Source organism: Panthera tigris, chromosome B1 (assembly GCF_018350195.1).
Source record: "Panthera tigris isolate Pti1 chromosome B1, P.tigris_Pti1_mat1.1, whole genome shotgun sequence".
In the NCBI taxonomy this organism is placed as follows: Eukaryota; Metazoa; Chordata; class Mammalia; order Carnivora; family Felidae; genus Panthera; species Panthera tigris.
Window position 1 is genome coordinate 110,928,819 of NC_056663.1, and position 18,690 is coordinate 110,947,508.

The following is an 18,690-nucleotide window of genomic DNA, read 5'->3' on the forward strand; positions in this document are numbered from 1 at the left end:
TTTAAGATACGTACTTTTTTTGACTACTTCATATAGAAATGATAGTAATTTGGCTCTTTCCTTTTTCCCTAATCTGTAATGAAAATATCTATGGCACAAAAATTCTCTGCAGACACCATCCAAGTGAAAATATCAAGAGAGATACATTGTAGAGACCTTGCTCTCCCTTCACTCCTCTGCCAGCCAATGGTACTAGCATGTTTGCCCTAAAAGGAAAATCACATAATAGAAAACCAAGATAAGCCTTGCTTGCTGCTGCAGTGTCTAGAGTGGGGATTCCATATGCACTTGGTGGAAAAGAGATCCTATGAAAACCCTTTCTTCAGAGATGAATGCTCATGTACTCCTTCAAGTCAGCTGAGAGACATGTGCGGATAGGGTATAAGGATATCTCCTCCACCCTCCCTACATCATTGTGAGTTTTTTGATTAAAGAAAACTGAGACGAATGGGATCCAATGATGTAAAAGAAAGAAAAGGAATCAGGAAGCCAGCCCATTATGATCACACCTCTGTTTTCCTGATGTGGCTGTGCTGAAGGCAGGCATGTTCAGATGGGATTCTTAAACATTGCAGCTTTCACTTGATATGTATTATTCAACTTTTTGTAAGGAAACTGTTTTGCACAGTTTCTGTGGTTAGACTGCACATCCAGCACGACTATGAATAATCTTTAGCAATCAAGTTTCTGTGAAGATTTCTTGGGCTCATTGGTTTTAGCACAAATTGTTTGTTGTTTGTTTGCTCTTAGTTCTACAAAAGATTAAGGATATAGCTTTTATAATTCAAGGCGTTTTTCTTTTTTTTTTCTTTTTTTAATTTTTTTTTTAATGTTTTTATTTATTTTTGAGACAGAGAGAGACAGAGCATGAGCAGGGGAGGGGCAGAGAGAGAGGGAGACACAGAATCCGAAGCAGGCTCCAGGCTCTGAGCTGTCAGCACAGAGCCCGAAGCAGGGCTCGAACTCACGGACCGTGAGATCATGACCTGAGCCGAAGTCAGACGCTCAACCGACTGAGCCGCCCAGGCTTCCCATTCAAGGCGTTTTTCAATAATTGTTGGGGGGAAAATGAGAGGCAGAAAGATGGAGCATTTTGGCAAGATTACAGGTGCTAATTACAAACATATCAAAGGGAAACAGTCACATCTCCTGACCTCCATCACTTGCTCTAATAACTAAAGGCTGCTTTCACAGTTAGGACAAGGAGTCAGTGTCAACTTGGTATATTAAAGCACTAAACGTAAAACAACAACAAGATGGAAGGTTATGAAAGTGACAATATCATACTTGTTCAATCTTCTTTGACTTCTTTCAGTTTCCATGCCTGACTCCACAAAAACACTGAATATCACATAAACAAATTCACCCTACACTCACTGTTCAGTCTTTGTTCTGAAATTTCTCCTTAGCCAATTTTTAAAGCCTAATTCTTTCCTGATGTTCCTGGCCACCAACTTATGATGTGTTTTCTGCCTAGAGCTTTTCTTTGCATTTAGTTCTCAATATCTTTGTCCTTTTGTTCTTTACCCCACTGTTCCATCAGTCATCTTAGTTAAATTTGGCTCAGGAGCTTTTTACATTGGAACCACCGTAAAGAAAGATGTTTCTATGGGTCTTGTCCTAGATATTCAGAAGGAATCAGATACTTTTAAAAAGTTAATTAAGGGGGCGCCTGGGTGGCGCAGTCGGTTAAGTGTCCGACTTCAGCCAGGTCATGATCTCGAGGTCCGTGAGTTCGAGCCCCGCGTCAGGCTCTGGGCTGATGGCTCGGAGCCTGTTTCCGATTCTGTGTCTCCCTCTCTCTCTGCCCCTCCCCCGTTCATGCTCTGTCTCTCTCTGTCCCAAAAATAAATAGAAAACGTTGAAAAAAAATTTTAAAAAAAAGTTAATTAAGGTTTTTTTAAATTTATTTCATTTATTTTTAAGAGAGAGATTGAGAGCACAAGTAGGAGAAGAGATGTGAGAAAGGGAGAGAGAATTCCAGGTAGGCCCCACACTCATCCCAGAGTCCAACATGGGGCTCGATCTCATGACTGTGAGATCATGACCAGAGCCAAAATCAAGAGTCCGGCACCTAACCGACTGAGCTACTCAGGTCACCCACATTTATTAAGGGCTTAAAAGGTTGGCAAAAGATTTTAACAGACACTTCAATAAAGAAGATATATGAGTGACCAATAGACACATGAAAAGGTGCTCAACAAGAGTAGTCAATAGGGAAAGACAAAAGTAAAACCACAATGTAATACCAGTCTATACCCATTAGCCATTACCCATGGCTAAATTAAAAGACTGACAATACCAAGTGTTAGCAAGGATGGAAAGCAAACAACTCTCATACACTGCTGGTGAATAATATGATATAACCATTTGGAAAAGAGTTTGACAATTTCATATAAAGTTTAAATAATAATTACTGTAGCATCCACAACTCTGCTCTGAGTTAATGTTCAGATTTTGACTGTGGTGGTGGCTACATGGCGTACATGTTTGCCAAAACTCATCAAAATGTACACTTAAAATGGGCACATTTTGTTGTATATAAATTAACACCTCAATAAAGTTGCATAAAAATTAAATAAAATTTAGTGGCAAAAGAGAAATTCCTCAAAGAAAAACCTTAATTAAGAAGTTGCAGGAATTTGGGACAGTTTACAAAAGATGCCACATGTACAATAAACTAGGCTGTATTGTAGTCAAAGCATGTTGTCTTTGAAAAGTGGAATCAACATCATTCCTTATATGCTGATTTTGTATTAGGGATCATTCAAGGCACTGTGTGACCGTTGTCATGTTAAATGATCAAAATATCCCTGTGAAGTGGATATTTTTAGCCTCATTTAAAAGAGAGTGTATTTTAAGTGGAACAGATATTTTGAGATGGATTTGTTTAGACACAGGATATAACTGTAGCATAGAAGGCCTGATAGTGTATGTCCCTACAATAACTAATCCATTCTCCTATTTTCCACAAAAATAGAAAAATGATTGATGAAGCCTCTTGGAAAAATCATTTATATTCTTCTGTAACATCATTCACATCTAACTATAAGAGTAAAGCTATTTCAAAATATTTAAAGTATTTTTATTATTACAGTTTGACTAATTTTTTACAGAATAGGATCTAGCACATTCATTATATCTTGTAATGTTTTTGAGAATCATTTTTTTTAAAATTATTTTATTATGGTAAAAACTTAATTATGAGATTTATCCTCTTAACAAGTTCTTAAATGTATAATACATTATTGTTGACTATTGATACAATGTTGTATAGCAGATCTCTAGAGCTTATTTACCTTACTTAACTAAAACTTTATGCCTACTGATTAGCAACTCCCCATTTTCCCTTCTTTCAGTCCTGGCAACCACCTTTGCACTCTTTGATTCAATGGATTTGACTACTTTGATACGTTATGTAAATGGAATCATGCAGTATTTGTCTTTCTGTAGCTAGTTTATTTTACCTACCACAATGTCTTCAAGGTTCATTCAAATTGTTGCATATTACAGAATTTTCTTTTTTTTTAAAAGACAGAATACTATCCCATTGTGTGTATATACAATATTTCCTGTATCCATTTATCTGCTGGTAGACATTTAGGTTGTTTTCACATTTGGCTATTGTGAACAGTGCTGCAATGAACATGGGTGTGCCAATATCTCTTTAACATCCTGATTTCAATTCTTTTAGCTAAATACCCAGAAGTAGAATTGCTGGTTTTTTTTTTAAGTTTATTTATTTGAGAGAGACAGAGCAAAAGTCGGAGAGGGACAGAAAAAGAGGGAGAGAGAGAATCCCAAGCAGGTTCCATACTGCCAGCACAGAGCCTGATGCGGGGCTCAAACCCATGAAGCTGCAAGATCATGACCGGAGCCAAAACCAAGAGTCAGACACTTAACTGACTGAGCCACCCAGGTGCCCCTAGTAGTTCTAGTTTTGAATTTTGAGGAAACTTCATGCTGGTTTCCACAACAACTGCACCATTTTGCATTCCCACCAACAATGTGCAAGGATTCCAATATCTCTACATCCTTGCCATCCTCATCTTTGTTTCGATAATGGTCATATCTCAATATTGTTTTTATTTGTGTTTCCCTGATGACTAATGATGTTGAACTTTTTAATTATTTATTTATTTTTAATATGCTTAAGGGCCATTTGTGCATCTTCCCTGGAGAAATGTCTGTTAAAGTCCTTTGCCCATTTTAAAACGATTTTTGCTATTGAGTTGTAGGAGTGCCATATACATTTTGAAGACGAATCCCTTACCAGATAGGTGATTTGACAATATTTTTCCCATTCCATAGGTTGCCTTTTCCTTCTGTAGATAATTTCCTTTGCTGTGTAAAAGCTTTTTAGTTTGATGTAGTCCCAAGTATATAATATTCCTTTTGTTGCCTGTGCTTTTGGTGTTTGTCCATGAAATCATTACCAAGACCAATATCATGAAGCTTTCTTTTATGTTTTCTCCTAGGAGTTTTACAGTTTCAAGTCTTATATTGAAGTCTTTAATCCATTTTGACTTTTGTGCATGTCTGTGTTTGATGTTAGGGAAGGTCCAAATTTCATTCTTTTACATACGGATATTCAGCTTCCCAACACTATTTGTTGAAAAGACTATTCTTTCCCCATTGTGGATTCTTGGAACTCTTGTCCCAGATCAGTCAACAGTGTATGTATGCATTTATTTCTGGGCTCTTTATCTAGTCAATACTATATTGTTTTGGTTACTGTGGCTATATAATGTATTTTGAAGTCAGGAAGTATGATGTTTCCAGCTTTGTTCTTCTTGCTCAAGATTGGTTTAGCTATCTGAGGTCTTTTGTGTTCCATATAAATTGTAGAAATATTTTTTTTCTATGTCTGTAAAAAAATGCTACTGGAATGTTGATAGAGACTGCATTGTGTCTATAGATTGTTTTGGGTATTTTGGACACTTTAACAATGTTAAGTCTTTCAATTCATGAACATGGATGTGCTTCAATCTGTGTGATTAATTTCTTTCATCAATGTTTTGTTATTTTCAGGGTATACTTGGTAATATTAACTAAAATGGCTAAATATACAATATATAATAAATAAAATGGCTAAATATACAGTAAATGGAGTCTCAAGCTTATAGAAGTAATTTAAAATTAATTTAAAACAACTTAAGGATTTCTTACTTTTTGGAAAAAAAGGTAAAGTTTTATAAACTTGTTATTCTTTTATCAGACCCATGAAGACTTTAAGGTCTCTTAGTTAAGAAATACCATCTTTGAGGTGCCTGTGTGGCTCAGTTGGTTGGTATCTGCATCTTGATTTTTGCTTAGGTCATGATCTCATAGTTCATGAGATCAAGCTTAATATCCCTTGGATTCTGCACTGACAGCATGGAGACTGCCTGGGATTCTCTCTCTCCCTTTCTCTCTGTCCCTCTCCTCCTCAAAATAAATAAGTAAACATTAAAAAAAAGAAATACCGGGGCGCCTGGGTGGCTCAGTCGGTTAAGCGTCTGACTTCGGCTCAGGTCACGATCTCGCGGTCCGCGAGTTCGAGCCCCGCGTCGGGCTCTGGGCTGATGGCTCAGAGCCTGGAACCTGCTTCCCATTCTGTGTCTCCCTCTCTCTCTGCCCCTCCCCCGTTCATGTCTGTCTCTCTCTGTCTCAAAAATAAATAAACGTTAAAAAAAATTAAAAAAAAAAAGAAATACCATCTTCTTGGCACAGATTTGTCTTGAACATAAGCAAACTTTTTTTTTTTTTTACCTAGGTTTTGAATTCTTGTTACAAGTTTATTTAAAGAGGTTTAATATAACAAGCATCAAGTTAATAGATAATATAGAAGCAGACAATTCCCAAAGACCCCAATATCACAGTACTTTGAATGCTTTTCGTATATTTGAATTGCTAAAGATATAGGAACTGTCTTTGGTCCAGTTTCTGGCATCTCTGATAGCATCATGAGTCCAGTAATCCACTTTTCTGGACTTTATAGGTCAAGGTTAGTTCTTTGGGGAATCACTGGTTCCCATGTAACCCTCATTTTGTTTTTTTTGCTTAGCTCTTACATCATTCTGATCTTTACTTGTCAACTTAAAAGAGGAAAAGAAGAAAGCTAATCTTTATTCAACTTTTGACTTTAATTTTCTTTGTGATTCAATGTCTCAATTTTTATGTTTCCTTTTAAGAGAGCTTGGAAATCATCTTCAGTTTATGTAGCTTTTAAAAGTTCCCCCAGCTATCCACACAGGTATCTCTCTCCTCTCTTTAAAAAAAAAATTTTTTAACATTTATTCAATTTTTGAGAGACAGAGAGAGACAGCACAAGGAGTGACAGAGAGAGAGGGAGACACAGAATCCGAAGCAGCTCCAGGCTCTGAGCTGTCAGCACAGAGCTTGATGCGGGGCTCTAACCCAGGAACGGTGAGATCATGACCTGAGTTGAAGTCAGATGCTTAACCAGCTGAGCCACCCAGGCACCCCTCTCCTTCTCTTTTTAAATGCCAGTATACCTAAATAATAAAAATCCAACTTGGTTCAGTAACTTGACAGCTATATGAGAGACATAGTCATAAATATTATGTATCAAAAGCAGTCCTAGATTCAGTTCCAGTACTTCTAATATTTCATTTCGCTTGCTTATGCATAGTTCTCCATTCATAGCAGTAGCAGAAATGAAGAGGGCAAGATGAAAAATACAATGTTTCATAAAATATGAGCTAATGATTTCACTGTACTCTTAATGAGGTATGGCTTTTTGATAGTTTCCAAGAACTTAGCCCATACATTATTATCTCTTAACCATTGTATTCTGAGATCACTATGCCTGCTACTTTACTGGATAGATGAGATGAGAAGACCATCCTACCTATCATCAGAGCAAATGAAAGACACAAATGAAAGAAATGTTTGTTTGCAGTCACCGTGTCTTTACAGAAGATAGGATTCATTAGAAGATAAATGTAAATTTCTTATTTCCATATTTGGAATAATTGATTATCAATTTGTAGGATCTGAATGGATAGAACTTGTTTGTTTTTTTTTTCTTTCTGAAAAATCATAGATTGCAAGATTTTTGCCAACTTACCAAAGGTAACCTAATCATAAATCTCATAGTTAAGGAATTTCTGTTTCACATACCAGGTTCATCTTAGGACCAACTGCAGTATATTGGTTGATTTGTCACTCCTGCAGGTGACTAGAATCTGAACAACAGAATTCCAGGCATCCTGTAATTTAGGTATTTGTTCTCTGCGTTCTTATCACCTAATTTTGATGTTTAGTGACCTCCTTTGTTGGCTAATTGGACCTGTGTTTTAGAAGATGGAGCTAAACTCATGTCACTAAAAGCACTTAAATATAATGTCAGCACCTCACACTTTTCCAGTGATAAATCCTTTAATATCTCTGTTTATAACTTCTTATTTCCAAGTTGAGAATCAAGAAAATATAATAGTTTCCTAAAATTAAAAAAAAGATCACAATTGGACAAAATATATAATGTTAACTACATTGATACTTATACATGTGAACAGTGACTAGAAAGTTAAAGACAACAATGACAAAGAGATCAAGATGGTGAGATATTAATGAAAAACCATTTAATTTTCTTGTTATATTCTTTTCATGGAGATGATAACCAGTAAAGTATGACTTACTAGTGAGATCTCTTTCATTTTCAGAAATTATAATTTGATTTGATATTTGTTAACGGAATGAGTGAACGGAGCAAGCAGCTGTTTTTAGAACTATTGATTGTTTATCTATAAGAACACTAGAGGTCACTGTAGCTAGTCTTTGTGTCACTATTTCAATGATTTTGTTAAATTACTAGCAATTTTCTGTTTATTTAAATAACTGAATGTTTTAAAGGGAATCCCATCTTCCTGATGTGATAGATTATATATCTTTATATATTGATGTTCTTAGATAACTCTACCTATATTTTTTATTCTATTTTAAAAAGCAAATAGGGTAAAACCTTGGATTGCGAGTAACTTGTTCTGCAAGTGTTCCACAAGACGAGCAAACATTTCTAATAAATTTTAACTTGATAAACGAGCGATGTCTTGCGATACGAGCAGTATGTGATGCCAAATGTCACATGATCAAAACTGAGCCAATGGTTCTTGAAATTCTCTTTGATAGATTAGTGCTCTGGATTACAAGCATGTTTCCGGAATGAATTATGCTGGCAAGCCAAGGTTTTACTGTAATTTTAAAAAGGGATATATACAAGACAGTTGAGAAATGCATGTCTGTCAAAATTGGATGTCCTACAGTCAAGTCCCAATTTCAATTTCTCAAATTATTAGCCCATGACAAAATAAACTTCAGGTGACAGAGGCGCATGCCACTTATACTCCTAACTGATTAATTAAGGCCTGATAGAATTGCAAGCAGGCAAGAGAAGCTGTTTTGAGAAGGTAGAGGGCAGAGATACTGCTCTCTAGTGCCTCCACATTATCGGCTTAATCAGGACGGAAAATTTGTGATCTAAGAGCTATCTTGGAAATAGGTCTGCAGCCTCATCAGTGGCTTTAGGAGAGTCCAGTCTCATTGAAGTCAAAAGCTGGATTTGCTGCTTCAACCTGTGAAGGCAGTGGGAGCAGAGGACCTGGGTCTAATTGGTATTTATTGTTGCCATTGTTTTGCATTCCAGACCTTTGATAAACCTTTCCCAGCACAGGGAACCCATGGTTAACTCCACAGCAGTGAGGAAGCTATGGGAGCAGAACTGCAATTAACCTTCATGGGCAAAACAAAACATAAAAAACCATGAGGAAGGCTTGCTTTTTGCAGATGCAATTTTTAATGACAGCTGGCAGGTGAAAACAATATACCTTAAAATGAGAACATATTTGTGTTCATACACAATAACCAGAGAAGAGACATTTATCTTAAAGAGGGACAATTATTCATATTGAAGTGAAGGGGAAAAAAAAGGAAGAATGTAAAAGACAAAATCATTTTAATTAAATAGTAGATTGTTTCTAATACTGAGATTCGAGAATAAGTGTTGTCAGGTGGCTTTTTATTTCAGTGGCAATGCTCAAAAAGTACAAACAACCTAACCCCTTTCTCGAAACTTTTTCCGTGTTGTTATGTGTAAGAGGTGGTGTTTATAATGGGAAGTATTCTGTCTTAAGAAGCTGCAAATTCCAGGTAATTATCAGTGGGCAAGACACTTACTGGCTCTAAGTCTCAATTTCAATATATGGAAAATTCAAAGAGGCACCTTAACAGCCTGTTAGCTGAAGGGTCTTCCACATTATATTTTGAGACCCTTCGGGGCTCCAAGCTCTATGAGTCTATAATGCTTTGTAGTAGAACATCTCCAGTAATACATCCCTTAACAGACTGCTTCACGTGTTAGTAATAACAGGAGGCTGAGGAAAGTTCATTAGATGAAGATTAAGGGAAATAAAAGCCAAGAGAGAGAAAAGCCAAACCCTGAACCCAGAAAAGAACAGTATTTTGAGGTAGAGGAAAGTGACCTGGTAGAGGTGGCTGTGTTAGGGAGGAGAGGCCAGGTAGCAGTAAAAAATAGAAGAAAGGAAACCAGAAAGGGGACAAAGGTAAGGAGGGGTTGCATGCATGAATTAGTTAAGGAGACACATTTAAGAGGTGGGATGAGGTATCAGAATTGATGCGTCAGGCTTGTTGGTCAGAGGGGTTAGCCTAACCTCCCTCCTGGTTCTTATCTGAACAGTCACCCATCACCCATGGTTGTGAATTGTCTGTGCACAGTGCTTGTGGGCTCACTGGTGCTGGTGAATAATAGAGGCTTATAAATTTGAAAGGCATATGTATCTTCCCATCTTTATTCCAAAGCATTTTCCCTTCTCTGAAGCTGTGCTTTGAATTTAGAGGCTGCTATGAAGGTTGAACCCTCAAGAGAGTCAAGGCAATGTTGTATGTGGGATATGGCTGGAACCTGGGCCAAGGCCCAGAAATTCTGATCCTGTGAATCTTTGAGTGTCTGCTCGGAACCTCTGGGAGTTGCTGATATTGTGGGCTCTCAGCTGGAATATATTCAGTACATTAAAATTTTTTTATTATGTCAGTTTTCACTCCAAATTGCTTGTCAGCTTGGGAATATTCTGGTATTAGCTTGTCCCCTGGTGTTACGGTTTTTCTTGTACTTCTCTAAATGCGAAACTATTAATGAAATGCTATGTGGAATAAAGCTCTGCTCCTGTCTTTTCCCTGGCCATCTCTTTTCCCTAAAGTTTAAGCTGTGTTATTTAAATTTCAGAAGTTCTTGGAAATTTTATCTCGGTACTTTTGTTACTTTAAATTGATTTTCTATACAAGGGAAGTCCTCCTGGATTTGACCTCTATCCGTTTTTCATCTCATCTTTACATACACGCCAGCTGTTACCAGGTGGTGAAGAAGATTGGACAGTGGGCCTTTGCTGGCGAGAATTCAAAGCATCACTTTCTCCACGTCTCTCTCTGAACTGTGCTGACGTTCCCAGTGGCCGCTGGGGGGAGCCACATACCCGTATTCTCTCAGCCTTAACAGAGTCCCTTTTTAAGGAAGCTGAGATCATATTTAGCTTGTGGCCAATATGAAAAGTAAATTGTTTTAAATGTCTTTGGAAAGAAAGCAGCAATTCAGACTGACAAATTTATGGGTTTAAATTTGAATCAAATAATGTATTTGACTTTCTCCATTTTTTTTTTTTCTCTAGAGGATGTGGAAACTAATGAGAAAGGGAATGTATGTATCTTGAAGGAGAAATGCATACTTGCAAAACACTGCTTTCTTATCTTCCTGTCGAATGTACTTCTCAGGTTAATAGCTGGGAGGTTGTTAAAACCCCAAATATGCTTGTCTTGCTAAGGTTATAAGCACACGTTGAGTTAATATGGCTCCCAGTTTGTCTGGAAATATCAAACTGCATTAAAGGGAGTATCTTTTTATTTCATTCTTTTTATTTTGCATCTCTCAAATATCTGTAAATTGAGTCTACTTTTTAACATTATCTAAAAACAATATTAAATCATAATGTCAAGAGATTTCCATACTATGGGAAGCAGAAAGGTAAGTAGTAGAGATATCAGGGCTACTACTCCTGTATCAGCTTATACCAGTGGCGGTTTTGTGTACTGTTCACACACAGTAATAAAAAACAACAACAACAACAATAAAAACAACAAAAATCCCCAAAACCAAAAAAAAAAAAAAACCAAAAAACAAACAAACAAAAAAACAAACCCAAAACAACAACAACAACAACAAAACGAGAAAGAGTGATGAAATTAAATTTAAAAAATGGCATTTCATTTCAGGAACCTGGGATTTATTTTAAGCCGTTTTTTGAGGAATAAGGCCAAATGTATATTGAGAAATATTGGATGTGGGATTTAAGAAGGTTGTAAACCCAGTGACTCAAAACCTTAATTAATGTGATGCAAATAGAAGGACCAGTGCTTCTGAGACCCCTTTGCTTGGCTCAGCTGTGAGAAGGACCCCTCATTTGATGAGACTGGGCTAGTAGTCTGTTCATTTTCTCACAATGCATTTTACTGAGTTTCATAATGTTGTTCCTGTTTTCATTTAGCTGCCATATAATCAGCTATCTCTTTGAAGAACAATAATCAAAATAATTTTAATCATGTTAAATTTGTGCCAGATTTATGTAAACTATATATGCCTGCTTATTACATTTGAAAAGACAAATTCTTCTTTAGAAAAAAATTAAAATTAAACAGTGTTAGAATTCTATGACCTAAAAGATCATCTCAATCCAACCCTTTGTTTTTTTATGATTACAAAGAAGAGTCACACCCGTGTTTGTGGCAAGACTTAATTCTGAAAGTAAAATTTAGTTATAGATATGATTGGAAAATTGATTATTCACCACCATTATTAAGAAACTGTTTTTATAAAGGAAGACACAGTATTGGCAGATCATTTGGGGCAAGTTGTTTTGTAGAAGATGAGCATTTGTTGAGGGTTTGCCCTGTATCAAGCATTTTATATACATTTGTTCATTTACTCTTCCCAATAACACAATAAAAATACTATACCTTTTACAGATTAGGAAACTCAAGTGCAGATGTTAAATAATATCACAACTTTGAACAGTTAATGTCAAAGACGTAGTCAAAACAGGTCTCTGTGATACCAACATCTATTCTCCTACTTAAGAAAAATTCTTCCCTTTTTCCAGTTTTCTTGAGAAATAATTGATATATGTCGCTGTATAAGCTTGAAGTATACAGAATGATGATTTATATGTATATATATATATATATATATATATATATATATATATATATATAATGAAATGATTATCACAGTAGGTTCAGCCAACATCCATTTCTTACATAGATACATAAAAAGAAAATAAGAATAAGGAAAAAATTTTCCTTATGATGATAATTCATAGATGATAACTTATCTTTTTGTGATGATTTACTCTGTTAACAATTTTCCTGTATATTTATTAGCTATAGTCATTATGTTGTACATTACATCCTAGTACTTATTTATCTTTAACTGGAAGCTTGTACCTTTTGATCAACTTCCTCTGATTCTCTCTCCCTCTACACCCTGCCTTTGGTAAACACAAGTCTGATATCTTTTTCTATGAATTTGGGATTTTTTCTTAGTTTTTTTTTTTGTTTGTTTTTGTTTTTTTAGATTCCACATAAAAGTGAGATCATACAGTTATTTGTCTTTATCTAACTTATTTCACTTACCATAATGTCTTCAAGATCCATTCATGTTGTCACAAATGGTAGGATTTCTCATTTCTTATGGCTGAATAATATTCCATTATCCTTAACCCATTGGTAAACATTTAGGTTGGTTGTTTCCATGTCTTGGCTATTGTAAATAACACTGCTATGAACATGGAGATACAGATACCTTTTCAAGTTAGTGTCTTTGATACCTTTGGATATATTCTCAGAAATGAAATTGCTGGGTCATATAGCAGTTCTATTTTTTAAATCAGTTTGAGGATCCTCCATACGGTCTTCCATAGTAATACCAATTTCCATAGGCTATACCAGTTTACAATCCCACCAACAGTGCACAAGAGTTTCCTTTTCTCCACAGCCTCACCAGCACTTGTTATCTCTTGGCTATTTGATGATGACCATTCTAATAGGCATGAGGTGATATCTTACTGTGCTTTTAATTTGTATTTCTCTAATGACTAGTGAGATTGAGCATCTTTTCATACCTGTTGGCCTTTCATGTATTCTATTTGAAGACATGTTTATTCAGGTCCTTTGCCCATATTTTCAATATTTTTTTTTCTTTTGTGTTGGTTTGTTGTTTTTTTTGACATTGAGTTGGTATGAGTTCATTACATTTTTTGGATATTAACTCTTATGAGATGTATGGTTTGCAAATAATTTTTCCCAATTTGTAGATTGTCTTTTCACTTTGTTGATACTATCTTTTGCTGTGTAGAGTATTTTTAGTTGGATGCAGCCCCACTTGTGTATTTGTTATTTTGTTTCTTGTGCTTTTGGTATTGTATACAAAAAATTATTACCAAGACCAAAGCCAGAGAGCTTTGTTCCTATGTTTTCTTCTAGGGGTTTCTTCTAGGAGTTTAATGGTTTCAGGTCTTATATTTAAGTCTTTTATCCATTTCAAGTTAATTTTTATGAGTGGAATGATGTATGGGTCCAGCTTCATTCTTTTACATGTGAATATCCAATTAAATGCCATTGGAATCTTGATAGAGATTGCATTGATCTACAGACAGCATTTGGTAGTATTCACACCTTTTTTTTTTTTAACTATTTAAAATTTCCAATTTTTTTTCTTTTTTTTTAATTTGTTTTTTAATATATGAAATTTACTGTCAAATTGGTTTCCATACAACACCCAGTGCTCATCCCAAAAGGTGCCCTCCTCAATACCCATCACCCACCTTCCCCTCCCTCCCACCCCCCATCAACACTCAGTTTGTTCTCAGTTTTTAACAGTCTCTTATGCTTTGGCTCTCTCCCACTCTAACCTCTTTTTTTTTTTTTTCCTTCCCCTCCCCCATGAGTTTCTGTTACGTTTCTCAGGATCCACATAAGAGTGAAACCATATGGTATCTGTCTTTCTCTGTATGGCTTATTTCACTTAGCATCATACTCTCCAGTTCCATCCACGTTGCTACAAAAGGCCATATTTCTTTTTTTCTCATTGCCACGTAGTATTCCATTGTGTATATAAACCACAATTTCTTTATCCATTCATCAGTTGATGGACATTTAGGCTCTTTCCATAATTTGGCTATTGTTGAGAGTGCTGCTATAAACATTGGGGTACAAGTGCCCCTATGCATCAGTACTCCTGTATCCCTTGGATAAATTCCTAGCAGTGCTATTGCTGGGTCATAGGGTAGGTCTATTTTTAATTTTCTGAGGAACCTCCACACTGCTTTCCAGAGCGGCTGCACCAATTTGCATTCCCACCAACAGTGCAAGAGGGTTCCCGTTTCTCCACATCCTCTCCAGCATCTATAGTCTCCTGCTTTGTTCATTTTGGCCACTCTGACTGGCGTGAGGTGATATCTGAGTATGGTTTTGATTTGTATTTCCCTGATAAGGAGCGACGTTGAGCATCTTTTCATGTGCCTGTTGGCCATCCGGATGTCTTCTTTAGAGAAGTGTCTATTCATGTTTTCTGCCCATTTCTTCACTGGGTTATTTGTTTTTCGGGTGTGGAGTTTGGTGAGCTCTTTATAGATTTTGGATACTAGCCCTTTGTCCGATATGTCATTTGCAAATATCTTTTCCCATTCTGTTGGTTGCCTTTTAGTTTTGTTGGTTGTTTCCTTTGCTGTGCAGAAGCTTTTTATCTTCATAAGGTCCCAGTAATTCACTTTTGCTTTTAATTCCCTTGCCTTTGGGGATGTGCCGAGTAAGAGATTGCTACGGCTGAGGTCAGAGAGGTCTTTTCCTGCTTTCTCCTCTAAGGTTTTGATGGTTTCCTGTCTCACATTCAGGTCCTTTATCCATTTTGAGTTTATTTTTGTGAATGGTGTGAGAAAGTGGTCTAGTTTCAACCTTCTGCATGTTGCTGTCCAGTTCTCCCAGCACCATTTGTTAAAGAGACTGTCTTTTTTCCATTGGGTGTTCTTTCCTGCTTTGTCAAAGATTAGTTGGCCATACGTTTGTGGGTCTAGTTCTGGGGTTTCTATTCTATTCCATTGGTCTATGTGTCTGTTTTTATGCCAATACCATGCTGTCTTGATGATTACAGCTTTGTAGTAGAGGCTAAAGTCTGGGTAGTATTCACATCTTAACAACATTAATTCCTTCAGTTCATGAACAGGGGACACCTTTCCCTTTATTGGTATCTTCTTCAGTTTCTTTTTCAGCATAGAAATCTTTTAACTCCTTACTTAAATTTATTTCTAAATATTTGTCCTTTTTGATGCTATTGTAAATGGGATTAATTAATTAATTTTTTTTCAGAAATTTCAGTGTTAGTGTATAGAAATGCCACTGATTTTTGTATGTTTTATATCTTGCAAATTTACTAAATTCATTGATTAGATCTAAAAGTTTTTGAGTATAGTCTTTAGGACTATATATATATATGTGTGTATATATATATATATATATATATATATATATATATAATCATATCATCTTCAAATGCAGGCAGTTTTACTTCTTCCTTTCCAATTCTGATACCTCTTATTTCTTTTTATTGCCTGACTACTCCAGCCAGGACTTCTAGTAATAGGTGGAACAAGAGTGGTGAGTGTGAGAACCCTTGTCCTGTCTTGATCATAAAAGAAAAACTTTCTTTCTTTCACCACTGAATATGATGTTAGCTGTCAGCTTGTCATATACGACCTTTATTATGTTGAGGTATGTTCCTTCTATGCCTAATTTTTTAGGAGTTTTTATCATTAATAGATGTTGAATTTCACTGAATGCTTTTTCTGAGTCTACTGAGATAATCATATGATTATTTTCTTTCATTTTGTTAATATGATAGATAGATCTGTGTATGTTGAACTATCCTTGAAAACCAGGGATAAATCCCTCTTGGTCATAGTGAATGAACCTTTTAATCTGTTGCTAAATTTGATTTACTAATATTTCATTAAGAAAAATTTCAACTTTGTTAATCAGGAATAATGGCCTGCAATTTTCTTTTTAGTAGTGTTTTCTGGTTTTGGTGTCAGGGTAATGTTGAGAGTAATGTTGAGTAAGAGTTTGAGAAGGATGGATATTAATTATTCTTTAAATGGTAAAATTCCCCAGGGAAGCCATCTGGTCTTGGTTTCTCTTCATTGGAAGATGTTAGATTATTGATTCAATCTCTTTATTAGTAATTGGCCTTTTCAGATTTTCTATTTCTTCTTGAATTAGTCATAGTAAATTGTATGTTTCTAAAAAGTTTTTCCATTGCTTCTAGGTTGTTCAGATTGTTGGCATATTTTGATCTTTTGAATTTCTGTGGTATCATTTGAATGTATCTTTTTTTTATTTATAATTTTGTTGATTTGGGCCCTTTTGTTCATTTGTTTGTTTTTCTTTTGTTTTGCTTGGTTAGTCTAGCTAAGAGTTTATCAATTTTATCTTCTGAAAGAACAAATTCTTAATTTGGTCAATCATTTCTACTGTTTTTCTCTTCTCTATTTCATTTATTTCTGCTTTAATCTTTATTATTTCTTCCTTCTGTTAACTTTTGGCTTACTTTGTTCTTTTCCTAGTTTCTTAAGGCATCATTAGGTTGTTTACTTGGGATCTTTCTTGCTTCTTAGTGTAGAAGTTTATTATCATAAACTTCCTCCTTAGAACTGCTTTTGCTGCATCCCATAAATTCTGGTAAATTGTGTTTCCATATTTTTTTTGTTTAAAGAAACTTTAAATTTCGTTTTAATTTCTTCTTTGATTCATTGGTTGTTTAGGAGAATGTTGTTTAATTTCCATGAGTTTATGAATTTTCCAGTTTTCCTCCTCTTACTCTTAGTTTCATGCCATTGTGGTCAGAGAAGATACTTGGTATGATTTCAGTCTTCTTCAATTTTCTAAGATTAGTTTTGTGACCTAACATATGATCTGTCCTAGGAAATGTTCCATGTATGCTTGACAAAAATGTGTATTGTGCTGTTGTTGCATACAATGTTCTATGTTCTATATTTGTCTGTTAGGTCCATTTGATATAAGATGTTCAAATCAGTTGTTTCCTTATTTATTATCTCTTGATAATCTATCCATTGTTGAGAGCAGGATATTACAGTCCCCAAATATTTTTATGTCATTGTTTATTTCTCCTTTTAGCTCTGTCAGTTTTCACTTCATATTTTTAGGTGCTTTGATGTTGGGCACATAAATATTTACAATTATTATATCTTCTTAATGTACCGACCCTTTTATCATTTTATAATAACCCTCTTTGTCTTTTTTATACCATTTTTAAAGTCTATTTTGTCTGATATACATACAGTTACTCCTGCTTTTTGTTGGTTACCATTTGCTTGAAATGTTTTTTGTTTTGTTTTGTTTTGTTTTTCCTATTCCTTCACTCTCAGTGTATGTGTCTTTAAGGCTAAAGTAAGTCTCTTATAGGTTGCATATTATTAGATCTTTTTTTTTTTAATTCAGCCATTCTGTGTCTTTTGATTGGATAGTTCAATCTGTTTCCATTTAGAGTAATTATTGATAGGTAAGATTTACTTTTGCCTTTTTTTTCATTGTTTTATGCTTGTTTTGTAGATCCATTTGTTCCTTGCTTCTTACACTTCTGTCTTTTTTGTGGGTTTTGATGTTTTTGGTGTCAGTGTGCTTTGACTTCTTTATCATGGTCTTTTTTCAAATACCACAAGATTTTTCTTGTAGTTATCATGAGGCTACATAAAATATCTTAGTCCAGAAGTGAGCATTGCTGGGGTGTGGTTGTGGAGAGAAGGTGACTGTGAGGAGAGCATTTCTCCATTGAGCACTTGGATTTATCTCGCTCATTTCCAACATGGAAGACACTTAGATCAATTCCCTGGACCCTGAAAAGCCATTACAATGCCCCTGTGATAAAAACCACAGATGAGGGTCTGCAGGTTTCCTTATCATCTTATCAAGTGTAAAAAGAATCTTTCTGATGTCACAAACAATTGGCTACTTGTCTCTTTAATGCTCACCACCAGGTTCTTTGGCCCCAAATCAGTCACTATATCTCATGCTGTAATGATAAAAGTTGTATTGTGCAGGTTGTTGTCAACCAAATCAGAAATCTTGGACAGGAGACTCTGGCTGAGAGCATATGGCAGTTCCATACTTGCAATGAAGAGTGGGATAAAGATCTGTGGGAACAGACCAGCACCCATTTGTCTGGGGCACAACCAACTACTATGGCAACAACAGCCCTGCAAGCAACATAGTTATGGAACAAAAGAGTAAACTGGCTTCAGGTATGTGCATTCCCAAGTCTCTGCTATATGTTCTGCCATGGAAAAATAATGGAAGTGCACAGTAACAGAATGTCTATCTCATCAAATGCTGCGCCCTAGAAGACTCTTGCTTCTTTCCACTACCAGTGGGTTATTCATCTCTTTTCTCCTAAGCTAATTATAGAAAGATAAACTGTGACTTTCAAACTGAAAAGAAAATCTTAAATTTTTTAAGGAAAAAAGTATTAAGAGGGGAGGAGATAAGATGGTGGAAAAGTAGGGGAACTGGGATGTCCCTTGTCCTTCAAACACAGCTGTATTGAGGTCAGAACAC

General features: G+C 35.6%; 1 pseudogene; it reads left to right on the plus strand.

Moving 5' to 3' along the window:
* The first annotated feature begins 17,941 nt into the window (after positions 1-17,941).
* Positions 17,942-18,442, plus strand: LOC102958162 (annotated as a pseudogene).
* Positions 18,443-18,690: the final 248 nt, after the last annotated feature.